This window comes from Rhinolophus ferrumequinum, chromosome 4, assembly GCF_004115265.2.
Source record: "Rhinolophus ferrumequinum isolate MPI-CBG mRhiFer1 chromosome 4, mRhiFer1_v1.p, whole genome shotgun sequence".
Lineage (NCBI taxonomy): Eukaryota > Metazoa > Chordata > Mammalia > Chiroptera > Rhinolophidae > Rhinolophus > Rhinolophus ferrumequinum.
This window is the reverse complement of record NC_046287.1, coordinates 28,682,973-28,701,004: the sequence shown is the minus strand read 5'-3', so window position 1 is coordinate 28,701,004 and position 18,032 is coordinate 28,682,973. Positions and strand designations below refer to the sequence as shown.

General features: G+C 36.0%; 1 long non-coding RNA gene across 1 annotated transcript; it reads right to left on the bottom strand.

Moving 5' to 3' along the window:
* Positions 1 to 737: 737 nt before the first annotated feature.
* LOC117021134 (uncharacterized) lies at positions 738 to 17,570 on the bottom strand. The gene is made up of 4 exons (XR_004422817.1): positions 17,510 to 17,570; positions 16,647 to 16,735; positions 2,663 to 2,820; positions 738 to 859 (listed from the first exon to the last, which is right to left on the bottom strand). It is a non-coding gene; the product is annotated as an uncharacterized LOC117021134 (long non-coding RNA).
* Between the last annotated feature and the right edge of the window lie 462 nt (positions 17,571 to 18,032).

The following is an 18,032-nucleotide window of genomic DNA, read 5'->3' as shown; positions in this document are numbered from 1 at the left end:
TTGTTAATCTCTCTTAAGGATAGGATCTACATCTGATTTCTCTTTATATACCTCCACAATTCTTGCACAGAATAGGCATTCAATAAAGGTTGGTTAAGTACATTTTTTTTTTCAGTTGAATGATGAAGTAAGTGAATGATGTGGTTTATTCTTGATATAGCTAACCCTAATAGACCCTTAAAAAAGGTTCACTTCTAAGCCAAGAGGTTGGAGTTTCAGTAATTAAAAATACAGCCTTCAAATACAGCTGGACATTTCTATTTGGGGAAGAGCTTGTGAGGTGCCAGAACAATGTTATATATTAGTTCTTTGGGAAGGTTTGGTATACAACTACCATACAGGTGTTTCCTGTTGAGATTCCAAGTTCCCACACAAGAACTCAGAGGACAGCTGAGAACAAAACTCAGCCCACTTAATTACATTTGCCCAGCGTGCTGCATAAAAAGCCATCGACCAAAAATAACATGTTTAAGTAATGTTTGAGTTGAGATACAAACCAGCAGCAGTCAGGAAATTCAAAATTAAATCTGATCTCCACCCTTCACTTGCCTCATTGTGCCCAGGCAGCACCAAGGTCAGAAATTAATTGGAGGCACTGCAAAACACACAGCCTGCAATATTTCAGCTCAGTGAGGTCACAAGGAAAACTTAGTTAAAGCCTTGTTAGAGCAGTTTACAGGAGCACATTACTGTGAATATGAAATCAGAGTTTTGCCTTGATAGATGTGTCACCTACCCAAGGTAATTTGTTGGGAATAATTTGAAAATGTAAGTGAACATAATTAAGCTTCTGTTTTATGGTCGTCTGGTCATTTGTCTCCAGATGCACTTGTCTCTGTAGATCTGACACTGCAAATGCCTAGAATATTATGAGACACATTTCAGCCACTCAGTTTTAAGTTAATATTTGGACATCTGTGAATTAAAAGAGAACTTTAGAATTGATGATAAAGTTGCAATTAATATTTTTATCCATATATTTTCCTCTGTAGAACCGTGAGTATAATATAAAATCACAAAGGCAGTATCACCATGAAAATGAGTTGCATACCACCGTATATTCCGTACTATAGTGAAGCCCGTGGACAGTTCTCCCCAGAATGAAAGAGGCTACCATCAGCTGGGATTATAAATGCCTACCTGATTGCTAAACTATGTGGAGGAAAGTATTCTCTTCCTTTAGACTCTCCTGTAGGTATATTTGTACTTTCCCTTTAGAAGTCTCTCTAATTCCAGGCCAAATCATTGATTTCTTTCCATTTTATTAGAGACTATTGCTTAGTGTTAATTAAGGTATTTTCCTTAAATAGAGAAAACAATACATCTTTTTTCAAGAAAGATTAACGAAAAGAGTAAAAAGAAAATGGGCTGTAGAAAATACCAGATAGTACCAGGAATTTTTTTTTTCTATTCAATGCTTAATCCTCTATGGTATACTAATAGAAGAATAGAATTTAATTTATACTAAAGATTCTAATCATACTTACCAAGATTGGAGCCAAAGATAAATATATCGCTAACTCAGGGTAGCTACTATTTCCTGAGTTATAGTTTGTCATTTTTCATTTCATTATATAATTTAAACTAGAATAAATTATTTTGAATTTAAACTACTTTTGTTTATATTTAGTTATTATACCCCCACATTGTTCCAAAAATAGATTTATGAAACTTTTAAAAAGACATATTAATTGATAGTCATATTTATAATGTAACTTTCAAAGTGAGATTGAACATTTCTAACACATTTGCTCTAATTTGCAACTATTCATGGGTGTAGTAACTGCCTCTATTTTTTGGTATGGAAAAGAAAATTAACCAGAAAAAAGTGCAATAATATTAAATATTCCTTTTAAAGTCAAACTGATACTGTGTAAGTAAATATGTTTCATTACTCTACAAGAGATTTTTAAATATAAATCTAAACTTCTTTTGGCATCAGAGCTGTTTACTTTTTACATTACATATATGCTTTCGATTTCCAGGGTCATTGTGTTTATTCTTTGCTCAAGAGATCTGGGACAAGGGCTTATTATGAGGTTGTGTCGTGTTGCTAGGCAATGAGTTCAGTATTCAGACATGCCAGTTCTTCTAGGGACTTTTCAGTTCTCTGACTTTCCTATTAAATTTTTGTCAATTGCCTTCTATGCTTTCAAACAGCAGACAAGCACATAGTAATAAACTCTACTGAAAAGACTAGTTCCCTCACTACGAGGGAATTACCTATGAACAATTCTGTATTCACCATTTTCAGGCACAAAGGACAAACAAAAACCCGCCCCAAATGTGACCTGCTGAACAAAATAACTTTTGTTTTCGATTTAAGTGCTCTTCTAACTCCTCAAACCACCCATTGATAGATTTTTTTCCCACATGCATAATTTATGTCATCTAATTAATTTTTCATAAGTTAGACAACTGTTAATATTAGTGCCTGGCCTTTGTAAATGGCAAAAAATAATAATAATAATTCTTTCCCCAAATTCACTTGAAATGCATTCTTTCCTTTCTCCAATGCTATACAGAGACTTGAATATTTGTAGCCTGAAGTTGAGGAGCAATCTTAAGAGTCCCTGACCAGACAAAAGCTTCTACACTATGAGCAAGTCTTAGCAGAAGATTGCTTAAGGGGAAATCCTATACCACATGATATATCACTGACCTTTCTCCTCTGTCCTTGTTACACAGAGGACTGAACCCCTCCTCTGTCTCCATTTATAAAGTATTTGACAATGACTGATAGTTTTACTTTTTCATGGCAGTCGTTGCATTAAAATGGGGTTGCTGTTACATGGACCATTGAGAGAGCACAGAGTGAGTCTGAAAGGAGCAGGAAAAAATTTGCACAAAACTTTCATCTGTCTGTCAGGAGGTATCAAGATACACCATTTCAAATAATAAGTAACTTTTAAACTCCCAGAACATGACAAGAATGAGGAGCAATCATATACTACAACAAACAGAATTATTTGAAATGCATACTAGGGCTGTTCTCCTGGCTCTTGGATTGAAGGGGATTAGATTTGGGACTGCATCAGGAGACTTCGATGACTTTCATTTTTACATTTAGGTCAAAGACTAAAATCCTCAGTTTAGGATCAGGCTACCGGTTTGCATGAAAAAAAAAAAAGGCCTGGTTCCAAGAGTTAAGTAGAAACCCACTCAGATTTAAAATATGTGGCTGTAAAGTACAAGAGTAACTTGACTCCTCCCCCTTCTTTCTAAAGTCACTAAATCCAATTGACGCCCCTTCAAATGTGTCTTTTATCTGTCCATTTCCATCTCCACAGGGACTCCTCTGGTTTGGCCTCCATTATCTCTTCGCCTGGATTCTTCCTACTGCTGTTAGCCAGACAAACCACCTCCCAGGCTAGACTTGTTCCCATGAATACACTTTGCCAAGTTTGCTTGCTCTGATGCAATCGCTCAATAAAAATTTCTCCAATTATTATGTGCAAGTATTTATCAAAATTATGTCACTGGTTAGAAAGTCAATAGGTCTGCATTGGTTCTTTTAAAAATAATTTAAAACTGCACAGATTCACTGACTTCAACTAGTGATATTGAGAAAATTACAGATCCCAGGTGTGCCAGCCCCAATTCAATGCTGGGTAAGACCCAGGCAGGTTTATCTTCTCAACCTGTTTGTCTTTGTATGTTCAGAAGAGAACGCCAAAATTTCATATGTGGATGCTAGTGTACTTGTTTTGTGCTTATTGTACATTTTGGGTACTTTTTTTAAATGGTGATTTTGCGCAAATGTTAAGTATTGTTCTTCATACAACATTGCAGCTTAAGTTAATGATTCTATATTAATAGAGACAACAAGTTTGTAAGTGCTATATGTCAGTCAATCCTGCGGCTCCCAAGTATGTGTTGCTCCAGTACAGGGGAAGAGAAAAGGGAACGGGGGCTGTGGCTGCTTGTTTTCACATACAAGAGAAGAGCTGGTTGACCTCTTAAGACAGGGTTTAGTTCCACCTCTTCTTTTCCATAAATGAATGAATGACTGAACTGTCCTAGGCCTGCATTCTGAGGGCAGGATTCATGCATAGTTATTGCACACCTCGCAGCAGCCTATCACAGTGCCTGGCATACTGTAGGCAGATTCGTTTTTCTAACGCTGAAACAAATTTAGCAGCTTATAGCACTTCCCATTCATTATCTCTCTGTTCTGTAGGTCAGAAGGCTAGGCAGGCTCAAGTGGATTCTCTGCTTAAAGACTCACAAAAGCGAAATCAAGGAATCAGCCTGCCTGCCGTTATCCGAAGGCTCTGGAGCACACACCTCCAAGCTCATTCAGATTGTTGGCAGAATTCAGTCCTTTGTGGTTATTGGACTCAGGCCAATATTTCCTCGGTGGCTGATATTCCTTGCCATGTGGCCCCTCCATTTTCAAGTAAAGTAATACCTTCTCAACTCCTCCTCACACTCAGAAGCTCTCTGACTTCCTCTTCTGCCACCAGGAGAAAACTCTCTGTTTTTGAAGGGCTTTGTGTGATTAAATTAGGCCCAATTAGGAATCATCCTAGTGTAAGGTCAACAGATTCATAACCTTAATTACATCTGAAAAACACAGTTGTAACGCCAAGCACAAAGGTCATGGGGGCCATGTTAGAATTCTGCCTACCACACAAGGGATGGGGCTTGTAACCCCTCTTGTTAGACAGTGCTTTGCAGTGCTGGGAGCAAACAAGAAATTCTCCCTGATGTCCAAGTCTCAGGTGTATGACACAAGGCCTGTTCTGACTTTCGTGGATTGTCCCTATTTCAGGGTCTTTGTCCCAGAAATCCCCTCTGCCTGAATGGCTCTTCCCTCAGTCACCGTCCAGACTTCTTGTTATTCTGGTTTTAGGAAGCCTTCGTTGGTACCACAAAACGAAAGGAGATATTCTGTCATTGCCTCTCACATCGCCTTGTTTTATTGCTATTATTTTATCACTGGTAGCTAGTTTGTTCATCTATTACCATTTTATCCACTAAAATGTAACTGTTATTAGAAGAGGGACTTTTCTCTTTTTCAATATTGTACCCCCTGTGCCTAGAACTGCCACTCAACAAATATTATTTTAATAAATTGATGAATTGATTTACATCTAAGTTTCTGTTTCGGTTCCACATTTGTATAAATCTTGCTTCATTGAGTATGTGATTAGGAAGACTGAACACAAACGAGTTAATCTTTCATTTGGTAGGCCTGTGACGTTGGGAATCGAGCCTCTGTCTATCCCTCTGTAAAATGAGGATCCTACTAGTTTGTTAGGTTGAGTAAATTATTCTCCTATCTCTTTCTCATGATGGTCCAAGCAACTGGTTCCTTAACTAGTTTGTATAGTAGATCCAACCCATTCTTCACCCTGCAGCCGGGGTTGTCTTAAAATAATTCGATCATGTGCATCCTGTTCCTCCATTGGCTACTCTGCTAGACCCTGTGTAATCTGGCCTCTTTCCCCCTTCTCAGCCCTCTTTGTGGAACTCTTCTCTATACTCTCTGACTCTCAGATCCTTTAAGAACTATTCTCTGTCCAAAGCGCCCACTCCCCTCTCTCCCTCCTGTTCTCTCCTGTTCATCCTTCACATCGCAGCACTTTCTCAGACCAACTTTGGGCCCCTCAGTCTCCTAGGGTCCCATTTTGTTGTTAATAGCACTTATCACATTTTGAATTATATGTATATTCATACCTATTTAGGTTGTATACACTATATGATTAAGTTCTGTCTCATGCTTGCTCATGGTCTTTTACTCACCATTATATCCTAGTAACTATCACACGATGAGACACATTCTATACTCCATACATTTATAGAATAAAGGAATGATTCAACAAATGAATTCTTAGTCTATGTCCTGACACATACATAGTAAACCCTCTAGGGAAACACTTACGGTAATTAAGGAAATTGTGGTAGTTCTCATAGCATTAACCAGAAGGATCAAGTGAAGGGGGGTGCACAACCAGATCTCTGAGACTGCATGTGTCTCCCGCAACCGCCCGTTGCAGTCAGAGAACTGAATGTGGGCCTCCCACATGCCCACTGTAATCCTGATGCTAACACCGTGGGTTTGACATCCTGATTCTCTTTTCTTCTGTCTCTGGCCCTGCCAGGGCAATCTAGCTCAGCCTGCCTGTTTCTTACTGCTCTCACTTCCTGCCTGCTTACTCATTGTTCTGCCACATCCTGATTTCTATGTTTTCACCTCAGCCACGTAACCTAGAAATGGCTTTTCTCTGATGAACTCCTGGCTTTCTAGGGTTTACAATCCTGCCCTAAACTCTGACTAAATAAGTGCACTACAGCTCCCAGACAGGAATAATATAATGGAATGGAGTAATAGAAATGAAACACAGTATTCTCCTTTTGTAAAATAGAGCAATAGGATAGCTTCCTGGTGTCTAGCACATTTGGTAGAACATGGTATCACGCCAGCATATTTTATAAAAGCAGTTTATTCATACTTCTTCTTTAGTGCATTAACAACAAAATTTCTTGGGGTATTTTCCCCTACTATATTTGTGTTTAAACTTTTTTGTCCCCCTCAACTTGCTAAATATATTAGCAAGTTATATATTATTATAACTTATAAGTTATATATTATTATAACAAGTTATATATTATTAACTTGCTAAACGTATTCTTTTTTAGATTAACCAATTTTTCTCAAGGTCATCTTATATTTTATTCCCAGTTCTGGGACATTAAAATTGCCACTTAATTTAGTAATATCTGAAAATTTGATGAGCAAATTCTCAACTATATTTTTTTATATTTATTCATTGCAATTACTGTGAGTTGGATCAGTATGTCTGCCTAAAGTTTGGAGAAGATAAATTGTGTTAAATATTTCAAATATTTGAAAATGGGATTGGAGAATCTTTCAGCAATAGAAAAATGTTTTCTCTCTAGAAATATATCCGAAATTTCATCCGTTCAAAGACTTAAATCTAGACCAGACAAAACATAAGTAATATCATTTAAGGAATGCTTTTTAATCACCTATAGGATTAGGTTAACTGATATATTATGTGCTTTCTTTTTACTTTGTAATTTTATAATCCTTTATTTACAGGATCTATAGGATTTTCAGTCTGAATGCAATTCATTTATTTACATTCAAGTTACTATCCTTTTTAACACACAGTAGTTTCCATCCTAATGTAGCATACTGATTTAGCATTCTTTTTCAATATCATTTTAAAATCTCAAGTGTATAAAGGAAAATAGATGTGATATTTTAGTGCTGGCTTATATATATGTTCCACTTGACATTTATATGGAAAGCATGAGAAAACAGCGCCTTTCACTTCAGAATATTTGTCATGTCTTTGATAAGAGAACAAGAAGCCAAACTGCATGCCGGGATGTTGCGTCTTGAAAACAGTCCATGTTTTCATCCAGAGTCTTCTGAAGAGACACACAGACAGCTGCAGACCCGTCTCACAGTTCAGAAGAGCCATCCAGAGTCCTGATGAGGTTGCTTACAGTCTATGGGGTAATGGCTGACCTCTGACCCCGCCTGACAGCTAGGCCTCTTGTCATCCTGCTGTGCAACAAGTCAAATTAGGCTATAATTACTCTGCAGACAACGGGCTGCAATTATACATTCAAGTCCCAGAGTCTGGAAGGAGGGAGATGACTGTGGTTGGAAGAGGATGAAGAGAAGTCAAAAAGTCACAAGACAAACCTCTTTTTGATAATTTTCTCTGAAAAAAACGTGGCTGTAATATGTGCTCCCCGAAGAAGGGCCTCAAACCGCACTGGAGAGCAACCGTTCTCTTATTCCAAATACCATGAAGACATTACTTTCATAGACTTTTAATAGATGGATTCACCAAGGGCTCTGTGACTGTCTAATAAGTAAAAGGAAAGACAACTATGGTTCCCAGAATTTCCTGTGTAAATACTGTTTATTGTTACTGAATAATTTTAATGAAACAACAACAACAAAAATAATAGACCAGATTGGGACTGGGAAATATATGACACAGTCATATTTTTAAATCTGTTTTAGCAGATTGAATACTTTGTTTTTGCCATTTAATTTATATAAAGTCTAGGAACTGTTCATTAGAGCAAGCCACAGTTATTCTGAGAAAATATTTCTAAAACCCTATTTTAAAATATGCAAAATATTTTGCACCAGCAAATTAAGTAGGCTGAACAGCGTTGAATTATGAAGAAGTAGCTGCCCTGGCTGCCTTTGAGATAGTCTGCAAAATTATTGGCACCTTCTCCCCTCTCTATCTGAGGTTATAGATTGACCACAATTTAGTTTTCTCAAGAATGAGATATCTTGTATTTGTTTACCGAATTTCTGACATTTGCTTGCTCTGTGTCTGTTTGAATGCCTCTAAGATTAAACACCACCTCCTAATGAAGCAACCCAGGCCATCTAGAAATAGTGCTATTAAAAACATCTTCCTCGTGTCAAAACAAAATGTTTTGCTTTAGTTTTCTTTGTATACCAGTCTCTGGCCACATTTCACTTGGAAAATCTTTTAATATTTAAAGATAGCTATAATGTTATCCCACCACCATCCTGAACATTTTTTTTCCCTGTATGACATGATTAGCAACCTTATATAGACATATATCCATATGCTTCATGGCACCTAGAACTTAAAACAAAATCCCAGAGGTGTTCTGACAAATGTAGAACAGTCTGGTACTGTCTCCTTCATTTTGTTCTATTTTTTTTTCTGTTAATAAGCTTGTGATCACCGATATTCGCTAAACACTCACATCAAATTGTTGACTGTCTTGGAGCTTACTATAAACCAAAATCTCAGTCTTTTTCACATATGCTTCAATGTGTTGTTTTTTTCCTCACCCCACCAGGCCATTAACTCAATTCTTACACTATCTACCTGAAGACATCATCAGGTCTCAGTTCCACAGTGCTACTGTTAGACACCAGCTCAGTCCAGGTTCTGTGTCTCTGACCGATTGGCCACAAATTGGATGTTCCCATGACCCCTTCATCGAGTTTGATTACTTTGCTAAGTGGCTCACAGAACTCATTGAAACATTTACTTCCATTTACCAGTTTATTATAAAGGGTATTTATAAAGGATATAGATGAAGAAATACATAAGACAAGGTATGTGGGAAGGAGCAAGAAGCTTCCACGTGCTTTCTGGGTGCATCACTCTTCCTGTATCTCCACGTGTTCACCAACATGAAAGCTCACTGAACCCCATCCTTTTGGGGTTTTGTGGAGGCTCCATTACATAGGCATTACTGAGCAAATTATTGGCCATTGGCGACTGAGTCAACCTCCAGCCCCTCGTCCCTCCCTGGAGGTTAGGGCAGTAGACTGAAAGTTTCAACCTTCTAATAACGCTTTAGTTTCCCTGACAACCAGCCCCCTTCCATGGGTTACTTAGGGCCTTTCCAAAAGTCACCTCATTAGCATAGCAAAAGATAACTTTCTCACTCTCATCACTTAGGAAATTCCAAGGGTTTTAGAAGCTCTAAACCCTACAAAGACCAAATATATATTTCTTATTATACATCATAAATCAATATCATATATGCTAAGCCACACACATTGCTACTCTCCTTGGGTGTTCTAACTTTGCTTTCTTGGACCCAAGGGTCAGTTCTTACATTTATCTTTGTTACATTTCATCTTGTTCATTTCAACTGAAAAAAATTTCAATTCTCAGTATCATTCTAGATACTTATTCTGTCATTCAAAGTGTAAGGGACAAATAAAATGTTATTAATGGAATAAATTAAATAAATTTATCATTTTATATCAATAAGTTTAAATTTTTATGACAATACAATTACATCATTGTAGCATGCCCTTTATATTTTATTCCAGGAAGATAATTCCACTGAACTAAATAGAGCCAAGCTAAACACTAGACTCTTCCATTAAGATTATATTAATCTAGTGATAGGAAGTATGGTCTTAGAGTCAAACAACTTACATTTATATATTGGTACCTCCTTTTGCTTGAGTGAACCTGGAAGTTTATTTACTTTATAACCTACAGTTTTTTCATGTGTAGAATTGAAATAGGTTACATTAAATATTACATAACAAAATTAAATGAGATAATGTATATGTTTGGTACAATGCCTGACACATAGTAAGTGCTCAATAAGTGATAGCTACTAGATTATTATTATATGAACAACTTTTGAATAAAATCATTCCACTCTTTTCAAATTTCTTTGTTTTAAATCTAGTGCATATTTTTAAATCTCTTCCACCAATATCGCATAAGAAAATTTATCAGATTCCTTGCTAATGCCTCTACATATTTGTCATGTATCTGCTGTATGTTCCTAATTATTCAGTCAGATAAGCCCATGAAAGATGGACATAAGTTTAATCTGATATGATTGCTTCCAAATGTCTTAGAGAATCCATGTGATAGTCTAGTAATTATTCCTTAAATATTCATTGTCTTTTGAATATCCATTCCAGATCTTGCCTGGAATGAATGTCAAGTTCATAAGTTTGAAATAAATATCCTTACAAGAAGTTTAACTTAGTTCAAACTTCTTTTCTAAATATTTATTCTCACTTAGAGTTCTTTAACCAAATATCTTGAAAGTTATTTTTAATGACAGGAAGCAGTAAGAGTGCATGTAGCATTTTCTAATATCTATTATTCAACTTCCTCACATAACATTCTTTTTCAACCACACTTCTTCTTCTAGAAACCAGAGTAAGTGTCCAACACGGATGAATATGTCAATCAGTAGAATTAATTCATGGATTGATTTCAAGGCAATGAATTCATCCTTAATGGAGCAAATTCCAAGACTCAAGAATATTTATTCAGATGAACATAGAAATATATGTATTTCTATCACCAAAAACCTCAAAAAAGCTGAGAAAATATTGTCATTTACTGGGGAGGACACTAACTCAGAAGATCTACTTTTAGCCATTAACTTTCACTTGACTTTACCATTACTTCATCTTAAAAACTGGAATTTCTTTCAATTGACTTTAACATTATTTCATCTTGAAGCCTCATATCTATAAAATGAAATGAGATGTTTGGATCAGATGGAATTGAAATAAATATCAATATTAATGACAAAATTAATAATTATTATATAATTACTAAAGCCTCGTCCAGTTCCAAAATTTTGTCTTTGATTTTGTGACTTTCATGGACAAAACAACTCAAAACTGACTAAGCCCAAGTTAGTATTTTTCATCTTGTGCAACATTGATATATCAATGTTAATGAATCCTTCCCTGACTATTCAGCAAAACATGTGAATGTATTATATAAAGATAGATGATCGCAATAACTGTTTGAAAGCAGAGAAAAAGTGGGGGGAAATTATTTCTTAATTGCAAATCCCTCCATTAATCTCCATTAGTCTTCTCTGATGAGTCTTTACATTTCCAGTTCAATACTATCCCCCTTCCCCTTACTTTCTCTACTTCCTTCCCCTTCCCTATGGCTGCTATTTTCATCCTTAGCTGTAGACAAGTCAGTATTTGTGGAAAACGGTGTAGCAGGATTCAATGAAGATCTGGATCAAAGTAAAAATTGATGACTTGTCATGACCATGATTTATTCAACAACAAAAAAGGGGGGAGTTAATGTTGCAGAACCCTCAAGTCTGGTTGTTCCTGACTGAATTCTCTATAGAAAATGACATCTCACTCTGAGAGAAAGAAAAGCTCATCCATTCAGTTACTTTGATAGACAACAAACTTCAAGTGAGGTGTCTATGAAAACCTGCAAGGTGGGGAAAGGCTATGAACAGTACAGTAGCCTGTAGGACTCTTTGTTTTTCAGGACCCTTTATAAATATCTGGACTGGAAGTCAAATGAGACCACAAGTTCTCCATCATGTGTGATTTAATGACATCAACACTTTAGAGTTAGGCTGGCACGGGTCGATTATCTCGTCATTGTGCAAGTTCCTAGAATCCAATCACCTGAAACAATGCAGAAATAAAAAGCACGAATGAAACACAGAAAGAACAATCAATAACCAGGTTTTCTTAGAGCATTCAGATTGTTCAGCTGCTGTTTGGCTGATGCCCCAGACAAACTTCAAGACAGTACTTAGCAGTTGTCAGAGACATAGCCTTCCTACAGTCCATGTGACAGTATGCCTGATGTTTCTTCCTCACACTGAGATTAAATATTGTGCATCTAAAAATCTAAAGAAATAAGTAAAAAAGGTGAAAGTGATCCACTGATACCAAGAATAATTGGACAAATCACAAAATGGATGATGCAGATATATCAAATTCTCATTTAATTCTCCAGGTTCATTTCATTAAGCACATGTTTATGGAGCATTTACTCTATATTATGCATTGTGATATGACCTGTGAATAATTAGTAAGATAAGCATCCTGTCCTTAAAAGCTTACAATCTAACCAAAGAGCTTAATGTCTCCTCTGGAAAACTGCTGATGAAATTGGCATTTACACTGTGCTATAAATTAGAAAAAGACTGTTGACTTAGATGAGGCTTCTTTGGTGGCAAGAAACAGACTCACATAATAAATTAATAAGAACAATGAAAATATTCTAAAGATTCCGCAAAATCTCTGAGACCATTGTGGCAAGAACAGAGCCAGGACTGGCCAAGAGCTACAGCTAGAACTGGGAAACTTTCAGGAACAAAGGCTGCTCTCTAGAATTGAAAATCTAGATATTGTTTTCTTACTGTTCCTCGTTATCCTGTGTCTTGCTGAAGACCAGTTCTCTCTGCTCAGCTCTCAATGTCTGTTGTCCCAAAGTAGGTGCCCAAATGGCTGCCTCAACTTCAGCCTCATCCCTGAGTTTGCGTGTCCTTCAATGTCTGGCCCCCCATATTGACCTGAATTGCTGTGTTCCTATTGCAAAATCAGGGGAGGGAATATAATTGGCTCAGTGATGTCACTATGTTTCAGTCATCTGTAGTGAGCGACAGAGTCACATGTTACCAATATCTCACTCCTGTGTGGATGGCAGTTCTCCTGGAAAGAATAAGAACTAACCAGGCAGCAGAAATTGTTTGAGCATTGTGTCCAATCTCCACAACTTCGAACAGATACCTTCTTTGATAAATAATTTGTGTTATTTATGTGGTAATATGCAGACTTGATGTAAGTTACAAAGAAAAGAGAATAAATCAAAGTTGTTTAAAACAAAGTATTTTTAATTTCCTCATCATATAATCATTCAGGCAACTGTTCAAACTTGAAACTGTTTCAAGATGAAATTTCATACTTTTACACTATTAATGGAAACACTTTGATTCTAAAAGATTAGATATTTAAAAATAAGATTAATGATTAATGAAGAACGAATTTGCGATGTTTCCATTTTAAAATGTGTTCATATTGTCTATAATAAAGAGATTATTTTTCTTGAATGCCTTGGTGACACATGAGTACGCTGACATTTTATATCCTTGTAACCACGACTTTAAATATATCTGAATAAAGTATTTATCACAGATTATTATGATATTGTAATGACTTCTTTTTGTGCAATGTATTAACATATCTTTTGCTCACTATGTATAATCTTGATAATAGTGCCTGTAACCTTTAAAATAAGTTAACTATAGATAAGTAAGTATGCTAGCTTAAATAGATGTATTTACTTTTTCAAATTACATGTTATTCCTTATTTATCTAGAGGAGGAGAAAATATCCAGCAGCCTCAACCATCTGTGATAGCTGTGATCCTAAAAGTCAGGGAGGAAAACATACCTGCCAGTACTGGCGGCACATAGAAATAATAAAGTACAGAAGTTTAATGTACTTTGTTTCACTGGAGATTGGTAAAGGCAGTCCTTCCCTGTTTTATTTATTATACCTAAGCGTTACGTTTCAAGTCATCAAACTTTTTGGATATTTAAACTGTATTTGAACTTGTTCTGGGTTACAGCCAGGCACTGGGAAAATTAAAAGTGTAGGCAACAGCACAGAAGATGGGGACGTGAGTGTGCATTTTTAAAAACTGACTTAGAAGTTTTAAAATTTTAAAAATCTTCATCATAGTTCACATTTTAAAATAATTACTAACAAAAATAGCTTTAGATTTTGTACTTTATTCTCCAATATATCATACCAACTATAAAATGTCATAGATAAAAATAAACCACTTGAGAAATGGGTTTGTTGCATTGGTATTCGAAGAAAGACTTACCTATAAATTAGATTAATACATAAGAGGTTAATACCAGCTTTCAACAGCAGTAACTTCTTCTCTAAGGAAACAGGCAGTTTTCTTTTTTTGAACTAATCCACTCTAACTTCAGAAACTGGAAATGGAAACTAGGAAGAGGAATGCCAAGTTAAGATAATCATTTAATATTTAAATTTTCTCGTACAGTGAATGACATGTATTTTGTATTTTAAATACTATTTATAATTCTGATTATGTGGAATTGAAAAAAATGAAGAATATAAATAACTAGCATGGAATTTTATTTTGTTCCATTCTTTTACAAGAAAAACACAAATTAAATTAAGCTCACATCAGGATCCTGTTAAGAAAAGAACCCATAGGAGAAGTACCAAAGTTCGTAGAGATTATTATTCCTTCTCTCCTCTGTCAGCAGAGAACTGTAAAATGACCAATATTGCTCAAATGGCATGGAAAACCCAAAAGGGCCTTTTAAATAATCAAAAAGCATTACTTTTCAATCTGCTTTCTCTATCTCATCTTTAGAAGAAAAGAAGGATCTTATGTTAAACATTCCATGTCCTGCTTTCCTGTGCTTCAGTTTTTTCACTTAATATTATACAGTGCATTTATCATGCTATTCAAAAGCATTAGTTTTTTTAGAGACTATTTCATTTATTTCTGCTCTGATCTTTATTATTTCCTTCCTTCTATTCACTTTCAGCTTTGTTTGTTCTTCTTTTTCTATTTCCATTAGGTGTGTGATTAGATTGAGATATTTCTTGTTTCTTGATGTAGGCCTGAATTGCTATGAATTTTCTTCTGAGAACTCCTTTTGCTGTATCCCATAGGTTTTAGGTCATCGTGGTCCATTTTTATTTGTCTCAAGGTATCTTTTGACTTATGCCTTGATTATCCCATTCATTGTTATCCCATTCATTGTTTAGTAGCTTGTAACTTAGCCTGCACATGTTGTAGTTTGTTGTGTGTTTTTCTGTTTTCTTCCTGTAATTGATTTCTAGTTTCATACGACTGTGGTCAGAGAAGGTGCTTGATATAATTTCAATCTTCTTAAATTCACTGAGACTTTTTTGTGGCCTAACATGTGATCTATCCTGGAAAACCTTCCATGTGTGCTTGAAAAGAATGTATTCTGCTGTTTTGGTGTGAAATGTCCTAAAAATATCAGCTAAGTCCAAAATGTCAGTCTAATGTGTCATTTAAGGCCACTCCTTCTTCGTTGATTAAAAGCATTCTTTTTAATGGCTATGTGATTATTTTCGGTTTAAAGACAACAAGTTTCTTAATCTTGTCTCTATATTTTGACTTTGTTTATTTCCAATTATTTATTATAAGTAAAACTGTGATCAACATCTTTAGACGCAATGTTCTCTCTTTATTATTTGCTAATGATACATTCTCAAAAGTGGAATTACTGGACAGAGATGTTTTAGAAGTTTGTGTATTTAAAGTAACTCAGCATAATAAAATGAACAGACTTCTTCACTGAAATCTAGAGATGTGAATTCTAATTCCAGCATTTTTTCTAAATTACTTGGTAACATTTTTCAAATGAATTCACTTTGCTTATCTTCCATTTCCTCACCCATAGTATAAGATGGCTAAACTAAGTTATTTTTAGGGTGCCAATTTTGGTTTCCTATGACTGTATCACGAATTACCTCAAAAGCTAGTGGCCTAAAACAATAATCATCCTATTATTTCTCATGACTCTGTGGGTAGACTAGACTTAGCTATATGGTTCTTCTGCTAGTCTTGCTTGTATTAAGTTCCTTAAGCAGCTTCAGTCACATGGTGGCTGCATATTCAGTGTCCAAGATGGCTTCACTCATGTTCATGTCACCTTGGCAGGGAAAGCTGGGCTTAGCTGGGATGCTTGGGACAGCTGAGTCTCTCTCTCTCTCTCTCTCTCTCTCATCTCAGGACGTCTCCTCTTCATATGACCACTCTACGTAGTATTTCCATGTTGTCTCCCCACGTGCCCTGTCCTTCAGAACAATAGGACTTCCTACGTGGCAGATCAGTCTCTCAGAAATGCAAACACGTCATCACTTCTATCTCATTTTATTGGAAAAGCAAGTTACAGGATCAGCCTAGCTTCAGTGCGAGGGGGACAGCAAAGAGCACAGATATTGGGAGGCATGGTTTATTAGGAGTGATCTTTGGTGAATAGCTACCACATGGTACCTGACTGGAACAGTGTCTTCAGAGCTCTAGGATTTTAATTATTTAAAAATTTGCAATCTATGTGTGGGAAGTTTCATGATAGTCTATGTATCACCTAAAGGACAGTGTGGTACATCTCTATTGTCAAGGATGCTCATTTTACCAGAACACTCAATTTTCAAGCCTTCTGAGAAAAAAAAAGAAAGAAAGAAAATACGCTCTGTAATTTTCACCAAATAATTACACATTGTGCTAACAATCTCTACATCTACATGTCAGCCATCAGCTGCACAGAAGACATAACTAGATCGAACAACCCGTAGCCTTTCCCAAGGAGTGTACCTGGTAGGAGATTCACCAGTGTCTGAGGGTAATTGAATTTCCTCATATGGATTTTAGAGGAAGGTAAATCTAACTGGATTTTATTGATACTGCACATGATTAGGGAAATCAAAAAGAGATTAACCAAAAATGAGTCCCCAGAGTAATGGAAAATGATTCCGCTTTGCCTAGCCTCTCCTAATAAAAGATTAGACTCCTTTTCAAAGATTAATTTTATTACTTATAACGGAATATGTACACTAAGCCCAGTAGAATTGAGATTGCCAGGCTGTGATAAACCAAATAACAATTGTTATAAACTGATAACAAAGCCAGACTCAATAACATTTTATCAATCCTCAATGCAAAATTACATATGCTTTAGAAGAATATTTTTTCTCCCACCCTACAGAAAATGGCAGACTTTTTATTAAGTCCATCTCTTAAAACTTAAACATTTGCTCTTTCTTCCCACTGCCTAACAGTGAGAGCTAAAGCTTCTGGGGGGGTTTATTTATTTATATGGCATTTGCCTTGACGTTTCCCAAGTAATAATACATAGTAACAGAGACAGATGAGACTTCTGGATCATCCTTTCCCTCCGGGCAAACCAGGAGCAAATAGACCTCTAATGAAAGAATCCACAGAGCAGGACAATAAATATTATAAAAGGGCATAAAATGGGAAAAACAGTTTTTGAACACAATCTTCAAAAAATATAGAAAAGAACAATATTCTAGAATAAAATAACAATATTCTAGAAAAGGACAATATTCTACTGAAAGTGAAGTAAAGCCTCATCACCTTTCACATCACACAGTAAGTTTTAGCTCCATTACTAGATCCTTTCCCACTAACCAGGTTACTTCTAAATCTGGTATCACTTTCTTTGGTTTCAAGAAATAGCAATGACTTTAGGAGTGCTTTATTAATAAAATGTTATTTTTCTAAGTAGTAGCTGACATGTAGAGAGATCTTTAAATAAAAGATGAATATGATTATTCAAGCTAAGCTTATTTCGTACTAAGCAATTATGCATTTAGTCAACCAATGCCTTGTGATTGCCAACTAACTCTATGCCATACACCGCACTAGGTCCTGAGAATATATGAGTGAACAAGATATGGTTTCAATTCTGAGGAAATTTTAGTATAGAGGAAGCAATAGACCACTAAGCAGGCTAGAGCCTAAAGAAGTGGTATCCAGTCAGTCTAAACATTCAGGGAAGGATGCTTGGAGATAAATACAGAAGAAAAATACAGAGGGGTTAATCAAGGAAGGGGGTGGGGTGGTGTTAGGATTCTACAGAACCAAGGGTATCCATATATCTTCATGTATATGTATAGAGGTTTACTGTAAGGAACTGACTCATGTGACTGTGGAGGCTCACAAGTCCCCAGATGTGCA